This window comes from Vombatus ursinus, unplaced genomic scaffold (genome assembly GCF_900497805.2).
Source record: "Vombatus ursinus unplaced genomic scaffold, bare-nosed wombat genome assembly UNPS02014794.1, whole genome shotgun sequence".
Classification (NCBI taxonomy): Eukaryota; Metazoa; Chordata; class Mammalia; order Diprotodontia; family Vombatidae; genus Vombatus; species Vombatus ursinus.
This window is the reverse complement of record NW_020954572.1, coordinates 9,865,394-9,880,420: the sequence shown is the minus strand read 5'-3', so window position 1 is coordinate 9,880,420 and position 15,027 is coordinate 9,865,394. Positions and strand designations below refer to the sequence as shown.

General features: G+C 37.1%; 1 pseudogene; it reads right to left on the bottom strand.

The window, feature by feature from the left end:
* The window catches only part of LOC114048995, a 154,590-nt pseudogene extending 139,978 nt beyond the window's left edge, over positions 1–14,612 (bottom strand).
* Positions 14,613–15,027: the final 415 nt, after the last annotated feature.

Sequence of the window (15,027 nt, the reverse complement as noted above, 5' to 3'; positions counted from 1 at the left end):
CTCTCTCTCTCTCTCTCTCTCTCTCTCTCTCTCTCTCTCTCTCTCTGCCTTTCTGTCTCTGTCTGTCTGTCTGTCTGTATGGCTCTCTCTGTCTGTGTCTTTCTCTGTCTCTGTGTGTGTGTGTGTGTGTGTGTGTGTGATTTTACTTTAACTGTTTCAGAAAGGAGTGAAGTTCCTAAGATGCCCCCTACCCTACACTTTTTCTATATTTCTATATTCTCCTGACTTTTGTCTTGCCACTGGACTTTGATGCCTCTGGAGAAGACAGTGAGGCTGATGACTTTGTGAAGTTATGCCTCACTTAAATCCAATTCTTGACCAAGTCAAGACATCACCTTCATGATGTCCTTGGTCCTTCTCAAGAATGAATGGCAAACATTGCCTAATTGATAAATGGTCAAAGAATATGAACAGACAGTTCTCAGATGAAGAAATTAAAGCCATCTATAGTCATATGAAAAAATTCTGTAAATCACTATTGATTAGAGAAATGCAAATCAAGACAACTCTGAGGTACCACATCACACCTATCTGATTGGCCAACATGACAAAACAGGAAAATGATAAATGTTGGAGAAGATGTGGGAAAATTGGAACACTAATACATTGTTGGTGGAGTTGTGAAATGATCCAACCATTTTGGAGAGCAATTTGGAATTATGCCCAAAGGGCTACAAAAGTGTACATACACTTTGACCCAGCAATAACACTTCTAGGGCTATATCCGAAAGAGATCATACAAATGGGAAAAGGACCCAAATGTACAAAAATATTTATAGCAGCTCTTTTTGTGGTGGCAAAGAATTAGAAATTGAGGGGATACCCATCAATTGGGGAATGACTGTATAAGCTGTGGTATATGAATGTAGTGGAATACTATTGTGCTATAAGAAATGATGAGCAGGCAGACTTCAAAAAAACCTGGAAAGACTTATATGGTCTGATAGTGAGTAAAGTGTGCAGAACCAGGAGAACATTGTGCACAGTAACAGCCATATTGTGCAATGACTAATATTGATAGAATTAACCCTTCTCAGCAATGCAAGGATCTAAGACATCTCCAAAGGCCTCATGATGGAAAATGTTGTCCATATCCAAAGAAAGAGCTGTGGAGTTTGAATGCAGATCGAAGCATGCTATTTGCTATTTTTTTTTCTTCTGTTGTGTTTTGTTTCCTCTTTCTGGTAGTTCCTCCTATTGGTTCCATTTCTTACTTACAACATCACTAATGTAGAAATATGTTTAATAGAAATGTATATGTATAGCCTATATCAGATTGCATACCATCTTGGGGAGGGAGGTGGGTAGGGAGGGAGAGAAAAGTTTAAAACTCAAAAGCTTATCAAAGTAACTGTTGATTAATCAAAATAAATTAATAAAGTTTAAAAAAATGAATGACAAAGACTACAGGTCTTTCACTTGCAGGTGGTAGCAAACAGCGGATACCAGCCAATGTCCCCCCATTGTTTCCTGGTTGCAGCCTGTGGTCAGTTCCAGTCAACCTCCTCTTTGGGACTCCCTCAAGGCAGGGACAGCTCTACACCCCTTGCCAGCAGGAAGCAGTTTCAGAAGTCAAGACCTTTGCCTTTTACTCCAAAAGAATTTAGGTACCATTTGTTTGAGGGGGGAATGATGAGGTTGAGATCTGGACCCCAGAAAGGAAAAACCCTGGACTTTCCCACAGGGCCAAATCTCTGGCTTTTGCCTGAAGTTATAATCCCATCAGCTGACCTTTAGTTGTGGCGATACCCAATCTCCCAATTCTCTATTATCTTTAACCTATCCTGGTCCTCCATTGTCTTGCCTCCCTATGGCCCCTGGACACTCCCTACCCTTAATCCTAGCTAGGCTCCATTTTCCCTTGGCCATGTGAACCACATTCCTGGTATTCTATTACTTCACTATCCCCACCAACTACTTGGCCATTCCTAGATCCCTTCCACAGTTTTTCCATATATAAGGTCCATCTTGTCTCTATTAAGGTGCTCAGATTCTTATAATCTAGCCAATAGCTCACTAATGTTTAGATTCCTTTAGAGTCTGCCCAATATGGTGGATGTTCTAATAATCCTTGTCTTTGGCTGAAAAAAAAAAGAACAGATGATAAACAACAACCTTGATTTAAAAATAGCAAATTTCACTCCTTTTTCCCATACTAATAATTTCTGTAACAATTTCTATAGTAGAGAATTCTCCCTTTTATTCTCCCTTCTCTTTTCTCTCCAATCCCTCAGAACAGAACCAATTCACTTTTCTTAACTCCCTCAATAAATATCCTTTGAAGAAATTAAGATGTTAAAAGGATACATTTCCTCATCCATTGATAGGATGTTAGCATTGCATCATCATTTTATACCTTCTTCCAATTGCTCAAATACATTTACTTTTCTAAGTTTCTCTTGACACTTGTGTTTGTATTTCAGAGTTTCTTACTCAGCTCTGGTGTTTTCATCAGCAGTGCTTGAAAATCCTCTATTCCACTAGAAATCCTTCCCTCTCTCCCCCACATAGGATTATACTCAGCTTTTCAGGGTAAGTTACTCTTGGTTGTAAGGATGTCTCTTTTGCCTTTAGGAACATTGTTTTCAAAGATATGTCATTTAAAGTAAATGTTGTCAGGTCTTGTGAGATTCTAACTTTAGTTCCTTGGTACTTGAGCTATTTCTTTCTGGAAGCTTACAGTACTTTTGCTTTGAGAGAGCTGAATTTTTGCTATTTTCCTAATACATGCCATGGATTGTCCTAAGTGCTAGAGAGATAAAAAACATGCAAAAGATAGTCCCTGCATTCAAGGAGGTCACAACCTGATGATAATCCTGTGCTCTGAACCTCAAAGATTCAGGGAGGCCTAACTGTGGGAGATGAGGTCAGTCAGAGAATCTAGAACAATACCAAGCTCTTGTCTGATACCACAGGAAAAAGTACCTAGGATCTCAGAGTTCCTGAACATGGCTTGCCCAGGTCTGAGTGCTGCAGCACTTCACTGTTCTCTGGTAACTGCATTCTGCTTCTCCTCCAAATTCTTCACCCTTAGACTTTCTGACCACCCTGTGGCAAGACTTCTTAAGCAAGGCTTCCTTTCTTGCTTCCTCTTCACACAGAACTTTGTAGGCTAAACTTGTCCCATTCATGTTCATACTAGAAGGTGCTAACACTTTTTGTGCAATTCTGGAATGGAAGAAGTAATTAACTCTGGTTTCTCATTGGATTTCTTGATAATTATTTGGTCTGATGCAAACTTCTGGGTTTTGCTAGAGTAGGTATGTAAACATGCATTCAAGGATCCTCTTATGACACAGGTTCCAATATTCTAAGAGGGGAAGTACCATATGAATCATCAAGGACTGATATATGTTCATTTTATTTTAAGAGTATCCATTTTATTAGTTTATGGTTCTCTGAAAATAATATAACACATAAATTTATTAAAGAAAGCTCATTCTCTAAATAGCCTGAATAAGGGGTGTGTATGTAATGCTTTGTGGCATTTGTGGTAGTAAAATATTTGTAGCAAATAAGTAGGTCCATATAAAAATTATTCTTTGTAAAGAAAATACTTGAAATTAATTTTATATAATAACAAAGGAACTATGATCCAAAAGTCTAGTTAATAATACCTTTTTGGCTAACAAAGTAAACAAGACATAGAACAGAATTTAAACACCACCATTTTTCCCCTTAAAAATAGGTTTTAAAGAGAGTATCTCTTTACTTGCTACAAGAAGTAAAATAGAAATAATAAATGTTTGTTGGATTAAATTGAATTCTTGGTAGATTAGTCATTGGGCCTTTGCAGCTTTGTCCCTAGGCTTCCTTTGAAAAATGTGATGTCTTCTACCAATGTCTTCCAATAAGAGAATGGCTCTAAAATCTAACAATGAATATATTCCCAGAATCACATACTTAGTATTGGAAGAAATATCACTGGACATCTGGTTTTATCTGTATCTGAAAATATCTATTAAATTTGAATGTTAACTATGTCCAAGAATTTCAAGCAGTGAGAAATTCATTGATATAGAGCTTGAAAGGACTTTAGAAGTCATCTAGCCCAACTAACTATCTCATTTCACAGTTGAAAATAGTGAGGCTAAGATACCCATCAGATTGGCAAATTGGACAAAAAAAAGGAAAACTTAAATGCTGGAGGGGCTGTAGGAAAACAGGTACATTAATGAATTGTTGGCAGAGTTGTAAACTATTTCAACTGTTCTGTAACTATACCCTGAAAGCTAATAAACTGTGCTTACCCTTTAACCTAGCGATAATACTGATAGGTGTATATCCCAAAGAGACCAAAGGAAAAAGAAAAGGATGCATACGTATAAAAAAATTATATCAGCTCTTTTCATGGAGGCAAAAAATTGAGGTGGGTATCCATCATTTAGGGAATAAATGAATAAATCTTGGTATGCGAATGTGATGGAAGACTATTATCTGTAAGAAATGATAAAGGGTAAAGGAACCTGGAAAATTTGTATGAACTGATGCAAAATGAAATGAAGGGAACCAGAAGAACAATTGTACAATAACAATATTGTAAAGATGAACAACTTTGAAAGACTTAGAAACTATGACTAATACAACAGAATCAATCACAGCTCCAGAGAATAATGGTGAAGAGTTCTATCTAACTCTAGACAGAAATGTGATGGACTTAGAGTGTATGTAGACTGAAGTAAGTGTTATGTATTATATATATATTATATATATATAAAATTATGTGACAAAGACAAGTCATGCATATATGGCATATGGGAATTTGTTTTGCTTGACTATATATATGTATAAAAAATTTTTCTTGCTTTTTCAGTGAGTGGGAGAGGTGGAGGTAGGAAGGAGAGAATTCAGAAGTAAAAATAAAGTAAAATTGAATTGAAAAAGTTATCAAAATATATTTTAAATAATGTATGATATAGTTATTATGGAACAAAAGAAAACACTGAAGCTTAGATCAGGAAAATGACTTGTCTTTGTCACATAATTAGTAACAGGCGGAGCCAGAATAAGAATCTAGATAATATTAATAATAAATAAAAAAATAATTTTTGTTTATGTAGCATGTTAAGATTTGCAAAGTACTTTACATGCTATTTTTAATAGTTTTTTATTATTTTAATTTTACAAAAGAGGAAATGAAGGTGCAGAGCAATTAGAATTATTTTTCTAGCATCACACAGTTAGTGCCTGAGGCAGGATTAGAAATTTGGTATTCCTTACTACAGGTCCAATGTTCTATCCACTGTATTACCCAGGTACTCAATTCCTCTGATTTCAAATCCAAGGCCTTTTGCACTATGTAGTTGATATTGACTTGGAGAGAAGGGGACCAGATCCACCTCAGAATTAGAATGGTGGGTGAGGTTAATTTAAGTAGTTTCCCATTAAGGTTTTTAGGGCAGTTCCATATATCCTGTGTCCACATATTAGGGAGGCAGCCTTTAAAAACCGAACCAAGACGACCAACAGACCAGAGACCAGAGAAAAAGCAATGGGGGAAATGAGTGAATCTTTCCAACAGTGCAGAATGTGAGCATCCTTATTACAAGAAAATTACACCATGACAAAGAAAAATGGGAACCCATAGAGTTTGTAGTAATGAAAACTGCCAATTCTATCTTCATGACATTCCTAACATACTAGCCCTTCTTTCCTCTGACACTGTCACCAACCTAGTGCAGGCCCTCATTGTCTCATGCCGGGATTACCGCAATAGCATTCTGGTTGGTCTTTCTACCTCAAGTCTCTCTTCTATTCAACATCTTCCTAAAAAGAAGGTCTGATTGTATCCAATCCTCCTACCTCCATTCAATAAACTCCAATGGTTTCCTATTACTCTTGGTCCAAATATAAAATCTTCTGTTTAGCTTTTAAAGCTTTTCATTACCAGGCCTCTCCCCACCTTTCCAGTCTTATACCATAATCCCCTACTCATACTCGGAAATTCATCAACATTGGTCTTCTTGATGCTCCTTCTTTGCACAAGGCACTCCAGTCTCTGATCAGTTTTATGGGTAGTTCTCCTTGCCTGGAACTCCCACCCTCCGTATCTTCATCTACTTGATTTCTGGGTTCCTTCAAGTCTCAGCTAAAGTCTTACCTACTGAAAAAATCCTTTTTTTATCCTCCTTAACCTTAATACCTTCCCTCTGAGATTATGTCCAATTTCTACTGTCTTTATTTTGTTTGTACACAGTTTTTGCATGTAGCTTCCTAATTCTACTGTTGACTACTTGATATCAGAGGCTAAGAGTTGGATTTTTTTTGGTCTTCCTTTGTTTTGACACATTTAGCACCATGCCTGGCACATGACAGGCATTTAATAAATGCTTGTGGTCTTAACTTGACATGTAACCTGAAGCATGGCTTAGTTTCTAGAGGGCTGACCTAGAAGTCAGAGAGAGCTAGGCCTCTAACAAATATTAACTTTGTGATTATGGGCAAAATATTTATCCTCTTACTGCTGTAGCCAATTCTTTAAAAAAAAAAAAGGAGTCCTTGAACTTGTGTTTTTCCTTTAATATATTTTGATGACCATTTTTCAATATAATTGATTTCCTTTGTAATCCTATCTATTCTATTTTATGCATTTACAAATATTATTCTGAGAAGTGGTTTATAGGTTTTAGCAGACTGCCAGAAGGGTTTATTATGCAAATAAAGTTAAGAACCTCCACTTCAAAATATTAGGTTGCAGATGACTTGTGGGATTTGCATTGGTAGATGGAATGTCCACACCAGGAGTTTCCTACACAAATGAAAGCTTTCTTGTATAGGACTAGATCAAACACACACACACATACACACATATGCCCACATATATACACACAAGTATATATGTATATACATACATATATACACATACAGATACATACATATATCCAAGTTATTAGCAGTATTTAGTTGCAAAAAATCCCAACAATTTTAATGCATACATACACAACCTCTTAGAAATTTGAGTAGTTTTAGCATTTTTTAATAGTAATCTGTACATATATTATAAGAAATCATTATTCATTTTCAAAAAATTCCTTTTGCATTTCACTTTTAGATTCCTATATCTGAGTACTACAAGCACAACTATTTTTAAAGTTATTGGTGAATAAGAGTTCTCATGCCCTGACAGTTTCAGCCTAAGAGGTCACCAACAGAGCTCCTATGCTACCTGTCAGTGTTTTCTGCTTCCAGGATATACCTCATTCACTGAACAACATTCATATTGCCTCATTTTCCCTAACTACTCTACCACCTGAATGACTGTTTTCAGTTCAGGCTTTCAGCTTGGAGTGCTCTAACACATATGTGCTAGTGCCAGTCTCTCCCCGAGGGAATGCCAGGGACTCCAGAGGGAGAGCACACCCTGCAATTTTGTCAATCTGGGAGCATATCAATTTCCAGAAGTCCTGAATAGGGGGCAGTTCCCACCATATGTGCCTAAGTGCACCCTTCTCACTGCATCCTCTTCAGTGGTTGTCAGAACTGTTATCAAATATTTCCCTTATATTATCTGATGCAAGGGACCCCTGAACTTGGTGAACTCTAAGTGCCAAGAGTAGTTTTCTTGACTTCTCAGGAATATATCAGAAGGGCTCTGTGTCTGCCTATGTCTCATTTCCACATTCAGTTTATCTACTTCTCTCAAGAGACTATGGATATGTGTGGATTGTTGAAAGGCACTTGATTTTAAAATAACTAATTAAATAACTATTACATTCCTTTTTAGCCCAGCACTAAATTGGGTTGTTTGGAAATGACTTTTCTCTCATGTTTCTTGATTCAGGGAATGCAAAAAGACCATACAATTTAAAATTGCTATAGTTCACTGTAGCCTAGAGAGACAGCCTAGAATAGTTGATAGACCCTGGCTCCAAGAAGACCAATATTCATGTCCCACCTTTGACAACACTGTCTATATGACATATACTCTGAGCCTACTATCACAGTCATTGGTGTTGACAAGTTGGATACTTGGAAGGTGGTTACTATGTCTCCTCAAGGCTACCTCTACAAGGGTTTGAGTATGGGATGGAGTCATAATTCCTTAAGTCTATAGCCTATGAACCCCAATCAGCATGCTACCTCCCATGGTTATTAGTTGAGGTCAATTAGTTAGCTAGACATAATAAACACATTTTTAGAAATGGGAATTTACTACAGTAGTATAACTATGCTACAAAATGCACCCTCCCCTCCCAATAAAAAAAAGTTCAAGATGTATTCTCCTGCCTGTATATACAGAGTCCAGGGCAAAGCTAGCTCAAACTTAGAAAGTACATGAGGCAACCAAGAGTTGCTGAAAGTCCTTTTGTCCCCTTTGGTATGGGGGAAGTAATCCTCTTGGGCATGGCTCAACTTTTCTGCTGGACTCCTTATATAAGCTTGAAGCAATCCTTGGTATATTTAATTTGGTCTTGGCTCCCAAAGCTGACACCACATTGGCCTAGGTGTTCTGGGAATGCTGCTGGGATACCAATGACAATTCTGAATCTTCTGTTCCTCTGAATCTCAGGCAACTCTATAAGAAAGGCTGGAATCAACCTTTACCTATTTTAGTACCTTATACAGAGTAGGCACTTAAATGTTTGTTGACTTGAATTCAATTGGATGTAAATTAGCCTTTATACCAGCTCTAGGCTTCAAAGAGAAATTGCTAAGTAGAGGAAAATCTAAATGAAATAACCAGAAGAAAGGGGGGAAGGAGATATTATGATTTTTCTTTTTTCTATTTCTATCCTTGGAAGGAAAAAAGATGGAGAAGGGGAAGACTTTTCTTGGGATTAACTAAGGCAGTCACAGATAAACTTGCTTTGCTGGGACAATTAAAATCACAGTGGGAAAAAGCTGTAGGAAATTTAACATTTGAGTGAGTTGGCTAGGGATCTGAGAGTCCTAGACAGATTCCTGACAGCCTGAGAAAAAATTTGGGATAAATTCTACTTAAGCTCAGAGATTTGAGAAGATTTAGATTAAGTACAGATGGTTAACTAGATTGAAAACTTGTTAACAGAAGAAAAATTATATTGTACTTCTTTTTATTACCCTACAGTGTTTCCTATAATAGGGCAGCTAGGTGGAGCAGTGGATAGCATGCTAGGCCTAGAATCAGGAAGATGAGTCTTCCTGAGTTCAAATCTGGCCTCACACTCTTACTACATACATTTCTTACCATGCTTAGCACATGGTAGGTACTTAATATATTTGATAAATAATTGTTGATTAATAGTTAGGGACTCATGAAGTACCTATTAAAGTGTATTTTAGTACTGCATTTCCCTCTATATTGATCTAAAATATATAATTCCTTAAAATATATTATACAAATATTAATGATTAGTGATAAACCTTTCTGTATTAGCTTCAAGTTTTATCCGTGGAGACAAAGCACAACTGAATAGAATCAATGAATGTAAAATATTTACTAAGCTCCTACTATGTGTTCCTGTGGATTCAAATACAAAAGTGAGGCAGCCTCTGGCCTCAAAGAGCTTATATTTTAGCACAAGGAAACAACGAATATGGGGGGTAGTGACTTGAGAAGGGTGTTTTCATCTAGGGAGTCATAGGGATGTTGAATAGTGCCATAAGAGAATTGATTATAAAGCCCTTTTCAGGGGAAAAAAGCTTTTATTTGATAACTCTTCCCATAACAAGAGGTGGGAAGATCTGGAGTGAAAATGGGGAGAAGATGGTATGCATGTAGCAGCAGGGCAATTAGTAAAATATTTGGGCTGGATTGCTGCATTGGATATAAAGCAAGGTCTAGGTCTACAAGTCAGGATAGCTCAGCCCCAGGACAGAGTTCCAAAGCTGAATGGATTAACTTCCTCAAGGAAAAAAGAGGATAGTCTCTGGAGGTTTGGTTTGGAATTTATATTCTAGATGTAGAAAAGTGCAAAGTTGCAGGGGTGGTGGTGAAGGTGGAGCAGGGAAGATACCAAAGTAGAATGACTAGCTGGAGTTTGAGGACAACTAGATCTCAGATGAGTTTGCTTATGTTCACCGATCAGGGAGAGGGCACAGTAATTTTTGATTCATTTAATCAGGGTGATGGGAAGTTTGCTCCACTGGAAGGGCAAGCCCTTAGCATATCTGATGTCAAAATACAGAAACAGTACTCTCAGATGAATATTTCCAAACTCATAAGCTGTGAAATAATACCAGAATCATAAGTAATTACAATAGAAGCAACTAACACGTTTATGGAGGGTGAAGCAATTCACTCTTCTCAAAGATTCCTTTATAGAGGGCTCAAAATTTTCCAGCTAACTTTTTTATTTCCCATCAGCCATTCTGTTGGATTTCTACTCTGTGAACATTATGCTCCATACTAGGTACCCTCTGTCTACCTCCCTCACCTGAAGCTCCCTTTTGTATTGTCTTCCCTGAATAGATTGTGAGCTCCTTGAGGGCAGGTTCTATTTTTCTTTTTCTTATTTGTATCCCCAGTGTTGGTGCTTAATAAATGTTTATTGACTATTGAATAACACCTCCATTTATGGGAGAGAAAAAGGGCATATATAAACTATATCATTTAGTAAGCAACCTATAAATAAAGGCCTGACATACTCAAGTGATGAGGGAAAATCAATCAATGGAGTGATTAGAGCAGTAGTTCTTAACTTTATTTGAGTCGTGGACCCTTTTGACAGTCTGGTGAAGACTATGGACCCCTTCTCAGAATAATTTTTTTAAATACATCAAACAAAATGCATAGGATTACAAAGGAAATCAATTGTTTTGAAATACAGTTTTTGCTTTAAATGTACAGATCCCAGTTTAAGAACCCCAGAATTAGAGGATTGTCCCTCAAGGAAAGCTTTTTTTGTAATTATCATCAGAGAGCTCTATTATCCTCAAAGGAGGTGAGCACAGATACAAAGAATTTACTGAGACATGGACTTGAAGGAGGTGATGCACACTGCTAGGAATTTAACACTGATTGAGGGCCCAATAGTAGGAGATTACTAGTGATAACTAGCATTATTTTAATGGCAGAGAATATGGTTTTGGTTTCAGAGGTAACTGTCAACAAAGACAATTACAAGGGAGGGAAAGTGATGGATGTGGTTTAGTGGAGAAGAGAGAAAAGGGCATCCTAGGCAGAATTAGCAAAAGTTATGTAGGCATGAATAAGTAAATATGTGTAGGAGATGATAAGGAAACCAGTCTGGCTGAAACAGAGGGGCCATGTTGGGGAGCAGAATGGTTCAAAGTAAATATTTTTCTGAATTGTTCTATCTGACCAATTCCCTTTCACTGTTAATCAACTACTGCCCACACTCATATGTACTCCTTCATCTAAAGCATATTCATATGGTCATGCAGACTTCTTGAGAGCCAGTTTCCTTCCCTGTTTTATAATTATTCCTTTGAAATGTTAGGCTTTGGCATTTGCCATTCAAATATAAATATCATGTTGCTGACCTACCATCAACAGCATGTACTTTGAATTACTTTCCCAGAAGTAATGATGGGTTTCCACAGCTCATGGAGATGAGATGTACTATCCTAAGTGGCCACTAAACTTGTGCTATTGTATCCTTAACTCATCTCTTTTGTTTTGATCAAAGCAACTAACTAGCTGCGTAAAGCCTAGGCAGGGTTCCAAGTGCCATCTTTGGCTATTAAACGTAAGAAGCTAACCAGACAGTTCCCAAAGTATATATACCTAAAGTTTGAATGTTCTCTACATAGGAATGGCTGGACAGCTGAGCTTGATTAAGAGTTCCCTTTTCCATACCCATTGCCACAAACTATCTTGCCCTTTCTTCTTTCCTTGCCCCTTATGGTTTTTAGCTCCACTGCTAACCCCATTCTGCAAATACCTAGGAGCCATGCCATTGCTCTTCAATTGCTCCCTAGCCCTGATATCTGTTTTTCACTATTTCTCCTATGTCAGCAATAGCATTTACTGAAATGATGGGGGAGAAGGAGAAAAGAAGAGAACAGCTTGATACTCCTACAAGGGCTTCCTACCATTAGTATTTAGGAAAAGATGGATCAAATGGTGATGGAAATGGGAAGATAAGCTATGTCTAGCTACTCCCAAAGTCTTCCCTTTTGCTTATTGCCACCCCTAGTGCCACTATGAAACAGGGTCAATTGTGGCCAGACATAGGGGAGTAACCCTAGAGCTATCACTATCAATATTGGTGTCTAGGGCAAGCATTACAAGATGTACTAAGAGAAAACAACATGGAACATGTCTTCAAATCAGCTTCTAAAGACAAATTAAGTTGTGTGTGTTCATGTGTGTGTGGTGGGGAAAGACCCATGAATTCATGGAACCATGTTAAACAAACACCTTGGGATAACAATAGGCTACTCCTCAGCAAAATGGTAGAAGTGGGGCTGAACTAGGAAGGAGTGTAGGAGAGGAAGTTTTCCATCTACTAGTTTCCTATTTTAACTAATTATTCTCTTTTTTCTAATTTTAGACAAATGCTAAAACGTAAATACATAAAAAAGAAAAAGAAACAGAAACATTATAAACTTAAATATAAAATAATAAAAAGAAGTCATGTGCACAGCAGAACATAGGGCAGGATTCAAATTATATAGTGATAACTTTTCATTTCAAGAAAGCCTATATGTTAAATCTGTTCATTAAGTTGAAAACTGTCCATCTTTTCTTTGCTTCCTTGTAGGTTATTCTTTTTGTTCTCTGCTGTACACTTTTTACTTTGTTCTTTTCCCCTCTCTATCCTCCTTACCCACCACCCCAAGGCTGCAGTTGAGCATTAGATATATTTATATATAGGTATTGATATATACATACCCTTATACATATATACATATATATACACATATTTTCCTTAAGAGATTCTACTCCTAATCTTTGTTTTTATGTTTGTGTATATCTCTTTATTTTTCCTATCTTTCCTGACTCATTTACTTTAATTCTATCTGCTACCTTACCCTCCTATTACTTAACCTACCCCCACTCCATCAATCCCCCCTTATCCTCCCATTCCTTTAAATCTAAACCCCCTTCTATATCCTCCTTTTAACCTATTCCCATACCCTCCCCCTAAAGATCTCTCCTTTATCCTCTCCCCCCTTCCTATCCCTTGAGAGTTATATTTCTTTCTAAATTTAGAAGACTCTTTTAAATGTATATGTATTTTCCCCTCTTAAACCCATTCCTGATGACAGTATTTCCAGAACTAACAGTCTCCCTCCCCCATCCAATTCCTCTGTATTGGTTCTTCCTCTTGCACCTCATTTGTAAAAGATAATTACTCTTTTACCTATACTTGAATAGTTTTACTTTTTAAAGTCATATCATACTCAGGTCTACCCTAATCTTCATTATAAGTTACCTAATTACTACTAACAATCTTAGACATAGGTTTTACATTTGTCATACATAAAAGGTAAACATTCTATACTTATTTAGTCCCTTGTAATTGATTATTGGTATATACCTTATATTTCTCTTGGCTCTTGTATGTTAAATCTTCTATTGAGTTCAGGGTTTGTTTGTTTTTTTAACAAAGACCTAAAAATGTGACAGTTGATCAAATGTCCATTTTGTTTTTCATCCAGAATTATGCTTAGCTTTGCTGGGTATGATATTTTCAACTGGAAACCTAGATCTTCCATTCTTTGATATACAGTGTTCCAAGACCTGCCACCTTTCAGTGTCACCACTGCTATGTCTTGTGTGATTCTAATTGTGGTACCACCATATATAAATTGTATTTTTCTTGTTGCTCATAATATTTTGTCCTCGATCTGGGGATTTCAAAATTTGCTTATAATATTCCTATGAGTTTTCCTTGTAGGATCTCTTTCAGGGGGTGATTAGTGAATTTTTTCTATTTTTACTTTCCCTTCTTGTTTTAATACATCAGAACAATTTTCTTTAATTATTTCTTGTATTAGTGTATCAAGATTCTTTTTTGAACAGCACTTTCAAATAGTTTAATTATTCTTATGTTTTCTCTTTTTGATCTGTTCTCTAGAAACATTGTTTTTCTTATGAGATGATTCACATTCTTTTCTATTTTTCCATTCTTCATATTTCATTTTTTTAAATTTCTTCATCTCTTATAACTTTGTTGGTTTTCCCTTGACCAATTCTGATTTTTAAGGAGTCGTTTTCTTCCTTAAGATTCTGGATCTCCTTTTCTAATTGGTTGGCTTTCTTTTCAAAATCTTCTTGCTTTTTTCTATTATTCTTGTTTTTCTTTTTAGCTTTTCCTCAACCTCTCTCATTTGATTTTTAAAGTCTTTTTTAAGTTCTTCAATGAATTCTTTTTGGGCAGGTGACCATTTGACATTACTCTTTGGGGTAGAAGAGAGTTTCTTTGCTTCAGTATCCTCCTTTGAAGATGAACCCTGATCTTCTATATTCCCATAATAGCTCTCTATGGTTGGATTCTTTCTCCTTTGCCCATGCATTTTTTTGGTAAAAATTTAGTTTTTATAATCACTTCTAGTCCTGGGGTATGGGGATGGTGCCTCTAACCCTCTTCAGTTCACCCTTCTTACCTTGAGCTCAAACCAAAACCTCCAGCCTCCTGTAAGTGCCCACAGCAGAGGTGTCCCCAACCCACTGCTTCTGCACTCACTGGTAGTGTGCTGGTTCCTTCTCGTCCCCACCACATCTCTACAGCACAGCTGGATCTGGTGTTCCTTGTCAGAAGAGGTTCCCTCTACTTTCTCCAGAACAGATGCCCAACTCCTCTCACTGTCTTGGGGGTAGCAGTTCCAGTGGCTGGGGCAAAGGCAGTCTCTCAGTCAACTAACCCAGGGTTCACTGCTTGTTGTTTAAGCAGCTTGCTGCTTGTTGTTGAAATGGCCCTCAGTCTGAAGGTGTTTACTCTTCACAGGGAGGAAATCTTGTCCAAGATTTTTCTTCAGATTTTCTCTAATTGTCCTAGGATGTCCCCTCTTCTGCTCCTACTCTTACTTGTTTTCACTGCTCTATGTTCACCCAGAGGTGCTATTTTATCTCTTTTGTGGAGATAAGCTTGAGAGCTTGAAATTTCTGACCTACTCCACCAGAATTCCCAAAATCCT